The sequence below is a fragment of the Chelonia mydas genome, chromosome 9 (assembly GCF_015237465.2).
Source record: "Chelonia mydas isolate rCheMyd1 chromosome 9, rCheMyd1.pri.v2, whole genome shotgun sequence".
NCBI classification, from domain to species: domain Eukaryota; kingdom Metazoa; phylum Chordata; order Testudines; family Cheloniidae; genus Chelonia; species Chelonia mydas.
Genome location: NC_057855.1, coordinates 15,034,360 through 15,047,741, shown reverse-complemented (window position 1 = coordinate 15,047,741; position 13,382 = coordinate 15,034,360). Strand labels below are relative to the sequence as shown.

At 45.8% G+C, this 13,382-nt stretch overlaps 1 protein-coding gene across 1 annotated transcript in view; it reads left to right on the top strand.

Annotated features, from left to right (window-relative positions):
* Window positions 1–13,382, top strand: part of ECT2 (epithelial cell transforming 2) — a 137,049-nt gene that overhangs the window by 20,081 nt on the left and 103,586 nt on the right. Inside the window, exon 2 of the mRNA XM_043521744.1 lies at window positions 10,144–10,318. The gene's annotated coding sequence lies outside the window, so the exon portion shown is untranslated. The remainder of the gene's footprint in view (window positions 1–10,143; window positions 10,319–13,382) is intronic.

The following is a 13,382-nucleotide window of genomic DNA, read 5'->3' as shown; positions in this document are numbered from 1 at the left end:
AAAGAAATCCCCTCTGTAAAATCAGGATGGTAGGTACCTTACAGGGTAATTAGATTCAAAACATAGAGAATCCCTCTAGGCAAAACCTTAAGTTACAAAAAAGATACACAGACAGAAATAGTTATTCTATTCAGCACAATTCTTTTCTCAGCCATTTAAAGAAATCATAATCTAACGCATACCTAGCTAGATTACTTACTAAAAGTTCTAAGACTCCATTCCTGGTCTATCCCCGACAAAAGCAGCATATAGACAGACAGAGACCCTTTGTTCCTCTCCCTCCTCCCAGCTTTTGAAAGTATCTTGTCTCCTCATTGGTCATTTTGGTCAGGTGCCAGCGAGGTTACCTTTAGCTTCTTAACACTTTACAGGTGAGAGGAGTTTTCCTCTGGCCAGGAGGGATTTTAAAGGGGTTTACCCTTCCCTTTATATTTATGACAGTAGACCAGGCCTCAGAGAGGTGGATTAACTACATTGACAGACAAACCTCTTCTGTCAATATAGGAAGTGTAGAAATATCTGTCGATATAGGAAGTGTAGACTATAACTTTGCCACTGTAGCACCTGTTGTGTAGATATATCCTCGGGACATGAAATTTTTCACAACCCCAAGCGATGTAGCTAGGTTGATCTAATTTTTAAGTGTAGGCAAGGCCTCAGACCTCTTACTAGGATTCCTCATACTGAAGCAGACCATTGATCCATCAAGTCTAGTATCCAGCAGTGGCCAGTGTAGTCATGTTTGAATCTGACTATTAAAAATTGGATCCTGATCTTCTGCAGCCTTGCACCTTATGGAGTCTTCCAGACCTGTGCAAAGTGGGTGACTATCACTGCACCTGAATGGTGGCATCTTACTTCCGCTTTGCACAGGTGAAAGCAAGTACTCAAGGTGCAAGGCAGTTGTGAATCTTAGCTTTAATAATTCAGAGCAAAGTGGGAGGAAATCCATAACTTACCTAGCTGACTCTGTAGCATTTTAGAGAGAGGAAAAATAATTCCTGACAAACAGCAATCTACTTATGCCCTGAAGCATGACATGTTATTACCCTTATCTTTGATCAGAGACTTTGCCCTCCATGAAAATAGAACAGATAAGTACTGCTCTGTGGGGTGCCAAATATGCAAGCAGAGAAAACTAAGTTTCTTTCACTTGCTTCCTTTCTGTAAAGTGTCTTGACTGTCTTTGCCTGGGATGTAGTTTCTACCTGAGACAGTTTAAAAGAAATACACAAGCTGATACTTAGGGAATGATTTTAATGAGATTTCTCCTTTCTCAGTGAGAGAAACTGCCATTCACACACTTGATGTCCTAAGACTCCTGACAATATTGTAATGTGGTGCACCTACAAAAATGCCATCCCTTAGGCTGTGTCCAGCTCTGTGTTCAAGCCTTGTGTGAGTGCAGAGAGCAAGACTGAAGAACAGGGGGCTACTTATTTATCCTCTTAAATGGGGTACACTTTCTCATTCCCATAAGTAAGAAGAGAAGCACCACCACTTGGCAAACAGATTTAGGGCTTGTGTTCACAGCAGTTAGGCCAGGTCTACATTACAAACCTATATCGGTATAACTACACCCCTGAACGACACCATTATACTGACCTAACTCCCCCATGTAGACAGCACTGTAATGATTTCAGAGAGCGTGGGCTACATTACAGTTAGGAATTATTTAGGTTAGTCGATGCTAAAGAAAACTGGGGAGAACTTTAGAGAGGACTTTACAAAGTTAGGTGAATAGGCAGCATGGTGGTAGATTACATTAATTGTTAAAAATGCAAAATAATGCAAATTAGAAGGAATAATCTGAATGATTCATACAGATCACTGAGTTCTAAATTAACTGCAACTACTCAAGAAAAAAAACTGGCCCTCATTGTGGATATTATATTAAAACCTCTTTTTTAAGTGCAGCTGTGGTTAAAAAAAAAAAAAAGGGTTCGGTTGCATAACAAATAGGGTAGAAAATTGTTTACTACAAATATTATAAGGCCATTGCAAAAACCGATGGTCTCTGCATTGGGAGTTTCTATGGAAAGTTTTGTTTTTAATCATTTTGAAACGGCAAGGCTGTCACCTCCTCAGCCCAAAGTTTAGAGATTATAGGATAACAGGGACTAGGACTTCCTCTTAGCCAATAACAAAGCCAGGAGTTTAAAAAGTGTGCTGTGGCCTGATAATCAAAGGGAGTGAAGCCAAAGGGGGCTGGGCTTGTAATGGCATTCCTAAAAACTGCTGTTCATGGAAGGTAAAGTTTGCCAGTTTCAGGATATTTTCCATTGCCTGAATAACCCCGAGCCCTGCCACAGTGCAATCCAGTTAATAACACAGGCAGGAGGAGGAAATCAAAACCATCTCTCAGGCTGATGCACTTGCCACATACATCATGCCCCTTCCAAACATGTTATTTAGATATTTAACTAAAGATTGGATTTAAAAACATTTGGTTTAAAAAGTAGCCAGTTAATCTATAACTGTGGCAATAGTTGATGAAAGTCCATAGGGCTGACTTGAAGGCAAGTTGCATATTTTTTTAACTAAAGCCACAGTATATTTACTGGTCTCAGAGTAGCAGCCGTGTTAGTCTGTATCCGCAAAAAGAACAGGAGGACTTGTGGCACCTTAGAGACTAACAAATTTGTTTGTTAGTCTCTAAGGTGCCACAAGTCCTCCTGTTCTTTTTGAGTATATTTACTGCCATGGTTTAGCCTTTTCTGTCCTCCTGTATCTAGAGTTTAAAAACAAATTCAAGTTGATACGCCTTCATCTTGCAAAACAAGGTAGGATTTCAGTGCCTGGGGAAAAGGAATAAAGCAAGCACTTCCCAGCATTTTCCAGGCAGGATTTCCTTATTTGACAAGCTGCACTTGGGAAGGAAGTTGGACACTAAACCATAACAGGGGACAATCAGTATCTAGTGCAAAACAGCAAGCATAAAACTGAAGAGCGAAGTTTTTTTTTTTTAAAAAAAGATCAATATTTCGGTGTTGCCAAATCTCAAAATGATTGTCGTAGCCGGGTAGGTCCCAGGATAAGAGACAAGGTGGGTGAGGTAATCAGAAAAAAACTTTTCTCAGGAAAAACGTCCTAACTGTAAGAACAGTAGGACAATGGAATAAGCTACCTAGAGAAGTTGTGGAAACTCCTTCACTGGAGGTTTTCAGAAAGAGGCTGGATAGCCATTAACAAACCCTGCGTCTTGGGAGGGGGTTAGACTAGTGTAGTTCGAAAGCTTGTCCCTTCCACTAAAGGCAGTTGGTCCAATAAAAGACACTACCTTACCTACCTTGTCTCTTTCCTGTCCTGGGATCAACAAACATACAACAACAACACTACAGTAATAATGGTTAGCACTTTAAGACAAGGGGCAAACAATGATATACTCACATTGCTTATATTACTTCTGAAGCCAGATATGTTTTGTTACTCCCATTTTATAGATAAGGAAATAGAGACACCAAGAGCTTGAGGTTTGCCTAAGGCTGCATGGCAAAACATAGGGAGAGGCCTGGCAGGCAGTGGGATTTTCAGCCATATTAACTACCCATGTAGCTGCCCAAGTGTAGACAGATAACTAGTGTAGACAGATAAAGCTACTGTCTGCACCAGTGTGAGTGAACTAGGATAATAGTATAGGTGAAAATCATGACTTACAGTGGCTTTGCCAGCCTACAGCAGGGGTTTGCATTGGCAGAGCTACGGAGGCATCTGTCCACCAATGGCTGTGATCATGGCAAATCTCTTGTGCAAACAAGGCCTAAGAATATGGATCGTTTAATGCTACCTGTCAATATTTCTGCCTGAGCTGGTCTAACTCTTTTCTTTGCAAAGCCACATTGTTTTGCTGTCTCCTTTTGGATTGTGGATTGATACTGTATCACCTGGTTACGAAACTTTAGGGGTGGGAATTGCAAAGCTGAAAATGTTGCAGTTTAATCTTTCTGAGGGAAATTCAAGATAGAAATTGCTTCATAATGCCTGGGGATAGTAATCTCAGAAAGATAACCAATGGCTGCAGGCTGCAATCACCCAGGAAAACTAGCTCTTCAGGACAGTTAGGTTGCAAAACTACCTCCATGACCAACTCAGTTAAAACAAAAAGAAAAGGAGTACTTGTGGCACCTTAGAGACTAACAAATTTATTTGAGTATAAGCTTTCATGAGCTACAGCTCACTTCATCGGATGCATTCAGTGGAAAATACAATGGGGAGATTTATATACATAGAGAACATGAAACAATGGGTGTTACCATATGAGTTTGTGTGTGTGGTTTTTTGAAAAAAAAAAAAAAAAAGGGCGGGGGTGAGAAAACCTGGATTTGTGCTGGAAATGGCCCAGCTTGATTATCATACACATTGTAAAGAGAGGTTTCAGAGTAACAGCCGTGTTAGTCTGCATTCGCAAAAAGAAAAGGAGTACTTGTGGCACCTTAGAGACTAACCAATTTATTTGAGCATGAGCTTTCGTGAGCTACAGCTCACTTCATCGGATGCATCCAATGAAGTGAGCTGTAGCTCACGAAAGCTCATGCTCAAATAAATTGGTTAGTCAAGTACTCCTTTTCTTATTGTAAAGAGAGTGGTCACTTTGGATGGGCTATTACCAGCAGGAGAGTGAGTTTATGTGTGTGTGTGGGGGGGGAGGGCGGAGGGTGAGAAAACCTGGATTTGTGCTGGAAATGGCCCAACTTGATTATCGTACACATTGTAAGGAGAGTGATCGCTTTAGATAAGCTATTACCAGCAGGAGAGTGGGGTGGGAGGAGGTATTGTTTCACGATCTCTGTGTATATAATGTCTTTTGCAGTTTCCACAGTATGCATCCGATGAAGTGAGCTGTAGCTCACGAAAGCTCATGCTCAAATAAATTGGTTAGTCTCTAAGGTGCCACAAGTACTCCTTTTCTTTTTGCGAATACAGACTAACACGGCTGTTACTCTGAAAACTGTAAGGAGAGTGATCACTTAAGGTGAGCTATTACCAGCAGGAGAGCAGGGGGGCGGGGAACCTTTTGTAGTGATAATCAAGGTGGGCCATTTCCAGCACTTGACAAGAACGTCTGAGGAACAGTGGGGGGTGGGGGTGGGGAAATATCTCCCCCCCCCTCAACCCCCACTGTTCCTCAGACGTTCTTGTCAAGTGCTGGAAATGGCTGAATGCATCCGATGAAGTGAGCTGTAGCTCACCAAAGCTTATGCTCAAATAAATTTGTTAGTCTCTAAGGTGCCACAAGTACTCCTTTTCTCTTCTAACAAGGAACTTTACTAGTGTTAGGAAAACAACATTTTCCCTAAAGCTACTTTCTGTTTCACTATACAGCATTCCTAATTTTTCGCCTGCTGAATTTCCTGCTATAGTTTTAAGAAAACAGAACACAGATTCTCATTGTAACAGGGTGTGTGCTGGCCCATTAAATCAGGCTATAGGTCAGAGGTGAGCAAACCATGGCCCGCGGGCCACATCCAGCCCGCGGGACCCTCCTGCCCAGCACCTGAGCTCCTGGCCCGGGAGGCTCGCCCCCAGCCCCTCCCCTGCTGTTTCCCCTCCCCCAAACCCTCAGCTCACTGCACCGCTGGCGCAGTGCTCTGGGCGGCCGGGCTGCGAGCTCCCGGGGCGGTGCAGCTGCAGAGCCCGGCTTGACCCGATGCTCTGTGCTGGTCGGTGTCATGGCTGGCTCCAGCTGGGCAGCACGGCTGTAGCGCCGCCAGCCACAGGTGCTCCAGGCAGCACGGTAAGGGGTAAGGGGGGGTTGGATAGAGGGCAGGGGAGTTTGAGGGGGTGGTCAGGGGGCGGGGGTGTGGATAGGGGTCGGGGCAGTCAGAGGGTGGGGAACAGGGGGGTTGAATGGGGGCAGGGATCCCGGGGGGACAGTCAGGAATGAGAGGAGGGGTTGGATGGAGGGACGGGGGGCAGTCAGGGGAGAGGGAGAAGGGGTGGTTGGATGGGGCAGGAGTCCCAGGGGGGCCATCAGGGGGCGAGAAGCAGGGGGGGTTGGATAGGGGTCAGGGGCCAGGCCACGCCTCGCTGTTTGGGGAGGCACAGCCTCCCCTAACTGGCCCTCCATACAATTTTTGAAACCCGATGTGGCCCTCAGGCCAAAAAGTTTGCCCGCCTCTGCTATAGGTCAAGTACTGCCCATGCCTGGTTCAGCATGTAATGAGGGAATTCTGGGGAATGTAGTTCAGAGAGGCTGATGGGAGATGTAGTGCAGACATGTAATGAACAGCAGGTGATTGCAAGACTATATAATGCAGATGTTTGGTTAGTTTTAGAAAGACTAGGGAGAGGCCAGACTTAGAGTAGAGGGAAAAGGTCTGGGAGGAGGCCTAAAGATAGGTAAGAAAAGAACAAAGAACTCAAAGGAGGGGTAAAGAGTATGAAGGAAAACGCCTGGGATAACATACATGAGTGCGGGCTTGAGATCTGGTGTTGGTATGTGTGCTTGGGCAACCCACTGGTGAGCATGCATTACAGGTGCCCCTCAGCGTCTAAACCATGGAAAAGAAGATTCCACTGTAGATGTTCCCTGTCCCCTCCTCCAGCTCTGGAGGTTCCCACTCTATCCCTGGTGTGTTGGCCAAGATGGCAGCTGCCACAGTTGTTTGGTGGCCTTCTGTTGAAATTTCCAGTGAGTGTGGCAGGAGGTCCCCTCTTGATCCCTTCCACTGACAGGGGTGAAAGTTGCGGCCTGTGAAGAACCAAAGAAGGAATCGTTTAGCCTGAGGTGGGCCAAGAGTCTCTTTAGTCCTGGGTCAATGAGGCAGTAGACTGTTAAGCACAGGAAGGCTGAAGTGTTTTGTTTTGGATTCTTTTGGTTGTTCTGGAGAGCCAAATCACTAAAAATCAACCAACCTAACTGACCCTTCCACAAAAGGGAGACTGCAAATCTGAGGAGAAATGGAGACACCTGAACTGGGCAAACTGAGGCACAACCACTCCCACTGATAGGTAGGACTCTGTTGCACTTGGAAAACCTAAAGTTGCATGTTCTGACAACTGCAGTGCACTTGTGCTACAGTCTATTCGATTCCACCTTCCCTGCATGCCATATAGAATGGAGCTGGGCTAAATGGGAATGATTTAGCAGTTGGTTTTTTATTGTGGTCCTGTGATGCTAGAGCACCTTGCTGAAAATGTACCTAGTTATTCATTCTGCTCTGCCCACCACTGTGGCTTCAGGGAGCCTTGTGAGTAATAGAACTAATGTGATTCTGCTGACTAACAGGCAAGGAGACAGGAGTTGGGGGTCTGCATCTCTTGCACCTTTCAGGTTGGAAACCACAGAGTTGGCCTCTATCTCTGTGTTGTAAGGTCTGCTGGGTGAGGTCAATCTACAGATCCTCTCCTTATTGCCTGTTAGGGCTCCCCTAACACACAATGCAATAGCGTCTGCCTCGCCCAGTGGTTCCCAAACTTGTTCCACACTTGTGCAGGGAAAGCCCCTGGTGGGCCGGGCCGGTTTGTTTACCTGCTGCGTCCACAGGTTCGGCCGATCGCAGCTCCCAGTGGCTGCGGTTCGCTGCTCCAGGCCAATGGGAGCTGTTGGAAGTGGCGGCCAGTACGTCCCTCAGCCCACACCGCTTCCAGCAGCTCCCATTGGCCTGGCCATTCAAGGTGGGACTTTCCAGCACACAGCCTGGACAGCTGGGTTTAGTATAGGGAGGGAGATTTGGTTCCTGTGATAGCTGGAGATACTATGGAAGTACAGTGGCCCAGATTCACAAAGGGACTGAAGCACTGCAACACTGAGAGTGGCAATACCTAACTTTTAGGCACCTAGCAAATCCCAGGAATAACAATGCGATCCGCAAAGCCTAGTTAGGTGCTTTTGCTCTCTATACAACACATGGGGAGAGAGAAGTGCCTTAGAATGCAATCCACAAAAGCCAGCATGCTAGGTGTGAGGGCTACTTAAGCTAGCCAATGAGAGATACTTCCAAGAAGGATATGTCCTAAACCCCTCCCCTCTCTTGGAGGTATGTACCGATCTGAGCTTGTGATCCACCAACAAGAGCCTGTCTCCTGGAGTCAGGCCCCTTAGATGCCTAATAAGCTTTGTGAGGGAATGAGTCGGGCACTTGCCTTGGCTGGAGAAGGTGATGCCTGCCTTATAACAGTCAGCCCAGTGGTTAAAGTACTCACCTGGAATATGGGAGACTCAGGTTCAGTTCCCTTTCACTACCACAAGGGGAGAAAGGATTTGTACTGGGGTCTCCCATTTCCCAGCTGGGTGCCCTAAACACCAGCCTGTAGAATTCAGAGTAGCAGCCGTGTTAGTCTGTATACGCAAAAAGAAAAGGAGGACTTGTGGCACCTTAGAGACTAACAAATTTATTTGAGCATAAGCTTTCATGAGCTACAGCTCACTTCATCGGATGCATGTAGAATCACACTCTTTCCCACCCAATGGCTATGAAAGTATTAATCCACAGTGGAACAGTCATTGGGGGTGAGAGATTGACTCTGTTGTTGTTTAGGGCACACACCCGGGAGGTGGGAGACAGCAGGGTCCAGTCCCCCTGCTCCAGTCACTCGTTCGTTATTGCTCCACAGTGGAACAGTTTCAAGGGGAGAGACTTAGTGAGCCCCATATTAGAACATCCCATAGCCCAGTGGTTAGAGCATTCTCCTGAGACATGGGAGACCACTGTTCTTTCTCCCCATCAGGCAGAGGGGGAAACTGAACCTGGGTCTCCCGCATCCTAGGGGAATGCTCTAACCACTGGGATACAAGCTGTAACATGAGCACTTCCTCTTGCCAGATTATGAATGGGACCCAGTTTAGTAAGCAGCCTCTGAGCATGCCTTCTCTGCACGCAAGATAGACATTCGTCTGTCTGTGAATCGCTATGGAAGATAGACAATTGGACACTTAGAAGGAGGCAGCAGTGTGCATGCCCAGAGGCAGAAATTTAGGCACTGGGGGAAATTCTACCATGAAATCTGAGTTGCCCAAGTGAGTTTAGGTGCATAAAGGGTTTGCTGCAAATTGTGTGGATTGCACTGGAGCCTAAAACTAGGACTTAAGTGCCTAAATCTGGGTTGTATGATGATGCACCTAAATACCTCTGTGGATTGGGGCCAGGGTGACCACATGTGGTGATCATTAATCTGCAGTCTGTGTCAACTGTGAAATGTACTGGGAATGTAGCAATATGTGGTCTTTATCCCATGATATTTAAATGTAGGTATCCACACTATTTGACCCCAGTGAGAATTCGTCTGTCTCCACTGTCCCAAAGGTATGTATCTTTCTTTTTACAACAAGATAACTAACGTGCCACAGTTATCTTGCTGTCAAATCATAGTGGAGACAAGGCAGCTGTAAGTTGAACAGCAAGATAGCTAGCTGAAGTCAGCATTATATTTCCCCCACCCAGGGCTGACCTTGCCTAGTTTGTTTCCCGGTGACACTACGAGGCCTTGTCTCCACTAAGGCAGGGAATTGTAACTGAGAGTCTGCTGAAAGAGCCTTGAAAGAAAGAAGTATCTCTCTTGTTTCTAAAGGGTTTTCTTGCTGCTAGAAAAAAGTTTCAAATGTAGGAATATTTCTCTCAAATGGAAACTGTCCTTACAAACTGCAATTAAAAATCCTTTTTTGCTCTTGTGACTAATCATGCCTCAGACACCTTATGGACGAGTCCTAGAGCAGTTCTAATTTTCTTTAAATTCTATATTTGTTTTAACCTTCTTATAGAATTTGGAGGATACAGAGTTTTGGAGATTTCTTTTGTGGTTCTGAGGAACTCTGACTGGACCTGAAACATTCCTTCCTTAGGGGAATAGAAGGAGAAATCATGGATTCTGTGTCTCAGTTGTTCCATATCACTTATCAACTGAGACAAGGTGGGTGAGGTAATATCTTTTATTGGACCAACTTGTGTTGGTCCAAGAGACATGCTTTCAAGCAGCACTGATTTCATCTTTAGGTCTGGGATAAGATCATGAGGAGATAGAAGTTTTGTGGCCCACTCTCAAATTAAATGGGGTCATGGTAAAGAGCCAGACCTGAAGAAGAGCTCTCTGTAGCTCAAAAGCTTGTCTTTTTCACGAACAGAAGTTGGTCCAATAAAATAAGGAAAAGCCTGGCTGACCATACCAAAATAGTCATTTCTGAACATCTTCTCTCTCTTATTTTAGGACCTTAAAACACTTTGGAAACACTGGGCCAGCACCTCAGCAGATGTTAAAACTTGACACCCCCCCATTTCTGAAAGATGGCTGTTAAGTGGGGGAAGGGAAAAAACATCCTTTGTGTCCTAATGCGAAGATCATGAGGAGACAGAGAAAGTGCCATAACTTCTAATTAAATGAGGTAATTGTAAAGTACAATTTACTCTTAAAATAAGGTACACGTGGAATCCTTGGACCTGATTCTCCTCTCATTTTCATCAGTTGAAGTGAATGGAACAACTCACGTGAGTAACTAGTGTGAGCAAGGGATTCACCATCTGGCCCATTGTGTTCCCAAGGGTGCATGTTCTGCTTCATAGCTGATGGATATATAGGTTTCACTTAAATTACAGATGTAACAGAAGCAAATGAGGGTGCTATTATAGAACCAGACTGAAATATTATCAGTATTGTCTCTTCTCTCAAGATTACCCTAGCTGGGAGAACGTGCTTGAGAAGACAAGTACAATACCAAAGGCCAACAAATTGCATAGATTTTTACACAACTAGATTTTCTTCTCTCCAGTTTCTTTAAAGATGCACTTACCATTGCAACCCCTGTGTGACAAGGGGCAAGTGCTGTTTCTAAGTGCACTTTTGTTACACTTGAAAATATATCCCAAGAAACTGATGCTCATTTGGATGGATGCTCATCTTTTAAATAGCCATTTCTTTGTCTATCCTGGCATCTTCTACATTCTTAATGTCTGGCATTTTATAAATACTATCTATTATCCACTCGTGTTTGTGCTGGTATGATTACAAAGGAGGCAATTCCAACAGAAGCATACAGCACATAGGCAGGCAAAGAGATTATTAATTTCAGATAGCCCAGGAGTTGCCAAACTTTTTGGCCTGAAGGCCACATCTGGGTATGGAAATTACATGGCAGGCCATGAATGTTCAGGAAATTGGGGGTTGGGGTGCAGGAGGGGGTGAGGTGCGAGCTCTGGGGTGGGGCCAGAAATGAGTTTTGGGTGCAGGAGGGGGCTCCGGCTGAGGGTGCGGGCTCTGGGGTGGGGCTGGGGATGAGGGGTTGGGGGTGGAGGAGAGTGCTCCAGGGTGGGACTGAGGGGTTCGGAGGGTGGGAGGAGGATCATGGCTGGGGTAAGGGGTTGGGATGCAGGAGGGGGTCAGGGGTGCGGGCTCTGGGCGGCGCTTACCTCAAGCAGCTCCCAGAAGCAACATGTCATCCCTCCGGCTCCTACGTGGAGGCGCAGCCAGGTGGGTCTGCGTGCTGCCCTGTCCTCAGGCGCCACCCCTGCAGCTCCCATTGGACGCGGTTCCTGGACATTGGGAGCTGCGGGGGCAGCGTGCAGAGCCCTTTGGCTGCCCCTATGCGTAGGAGCCAGAGGGGGGTCATGCCACTGCTTCTGGGAGCTGCATGGAGCAGGGCAAGCCCCAGACCCCACTCCCTGCCAGGAGCTCGAGGACCAGATTAAAACGTCTGGAGGGCCAGATGCGGCCCCTGGGCCATAGTTGCCCACCCCTGAGATCGCCTCACTCACAAATAAGGAACAATGAAGTTGTCAATCCCTTTTAAGCTTGTCTCTGGACTAGGTTGAGTTCAAATGCCCCCCACCACCCAGCTGGTGCAGGGGAGGAGGAAATTCAGGCAGGAAAAGGAAAACAAAGAACTAAAGTAAATAAAATCCTATTTTCAGAGGAGGAGACACAGACAAGGGGAAGCAGACTGAATTCCAGTTCCAGAAGATGGGGGCGTTTGGACAAGCTAAGACAGATGTGTGCGGGCTGTTGTGTTAGGCTTTGATATCGATCGTTGAGATTAAATCATGCTTTGCTTTGAAAAAAGCTGTTTTATGTCACCACGTTGACACTGGTCACAGTTCCGAGAGAGAAGAATTGGAGGACTTGAACCCAGTTGGGCCTGTTGAGGCCTCACATAGGGGACTGTGGCCTAGTATCCTGGTCTGAGGGTGAGAATATGACATTCCACCCCAGGGAGGTGAAGGCAAGAGACCTAGAGGGGGTGCACCTGGACTTGTAATGTGGATTAGAGGATAGACTGTGAATTGTGACACCAGATTGCCCTTCCTCTCCAAAGGCATTCCTGATACCACCACTCTATGACCCAGACTCTTGCCTGACACCACCACTGTATGACCCATGATGTTATTAATAAAGGCCTGTATTTTTATAGGGTTTTTTGACATATGATATCAACTGTGATTCCAGCCATGGTATGTATTAAGAAGGGGTTCATCTCCAATTAGTAATGTTCAGCATGCCCTTTGCTTTTCTTGGTGCATATCCATAACTCTCATTGGCATCAACTGCTGCTTTTGCTCTTCATGCAAAACTCCTATCTGAGCATATGGGATTAGGGTTGATCCTGTTGTCTTTGGGCTTTTACAACCCTGCATTCTCAGCTGGATCTTTATTTCTGGTGTAGTGCCAAACCTACCTTTCCAGCACAGCAACAACATGAACCATGATCAATAGCTGCACCTTATTGCAACCAAGAAAATTTGCAATGAGATTCTCATGTGCTTTGGGCAAACCAGGCTTTCTCCAGCCTGAACCTTTTAAAGGCTTGATATTTAAAACAAACAGATCCCCATTTCAGGCTGCTCACTACCCAACTCATGCTCTGGGTAGCCCACGTAAGGATCTTATTCCCTTGTGCTGGGGACAGTTCAAGTCACCATCAAACTCTTATAAATTATTGGTAGGTGGCCTCTCCACTTTCTTCTTTTGGGTCTGAGGATCAGATTTGCATCAAAATCCCGCCTTTCACGTCCGAGAGTTAATAACTGGTTTACTGAGGGGCGTGGTCCAAGAACTGGGCTAAGAGCCCGGAGCTTCCAAATTCTAACATTAGCTCCCTCTGTGACTTTGGGATAGTAACTTAACTTTTCTTTACCAGGTTTCCCCCCCTCTCTGTGGGGGGAGGGGAGGGAAAGGACTCTTACTCACTCACAAAAAGAAAAGGAGTACTTGTGGCACCTTAGAGACTAACCAATTTATTTGAGCATGAGCTTTCGTGAGCTACAGCTCACTTCATCGGATGCATAAATCCACAGTATGCATCCGATGAAGTGAGCTGTAGCTCACGAAAGCTCATGCTCAAATAAATCGGTTAGTCTCTAAGGTGCCACAAGTACTCCTTTTCTTTTGCGAATACAGACTAACACGGCTGTTACTCTGAAACCTTACTCACTCACAGGCGGCTTGGGAAGAATTAA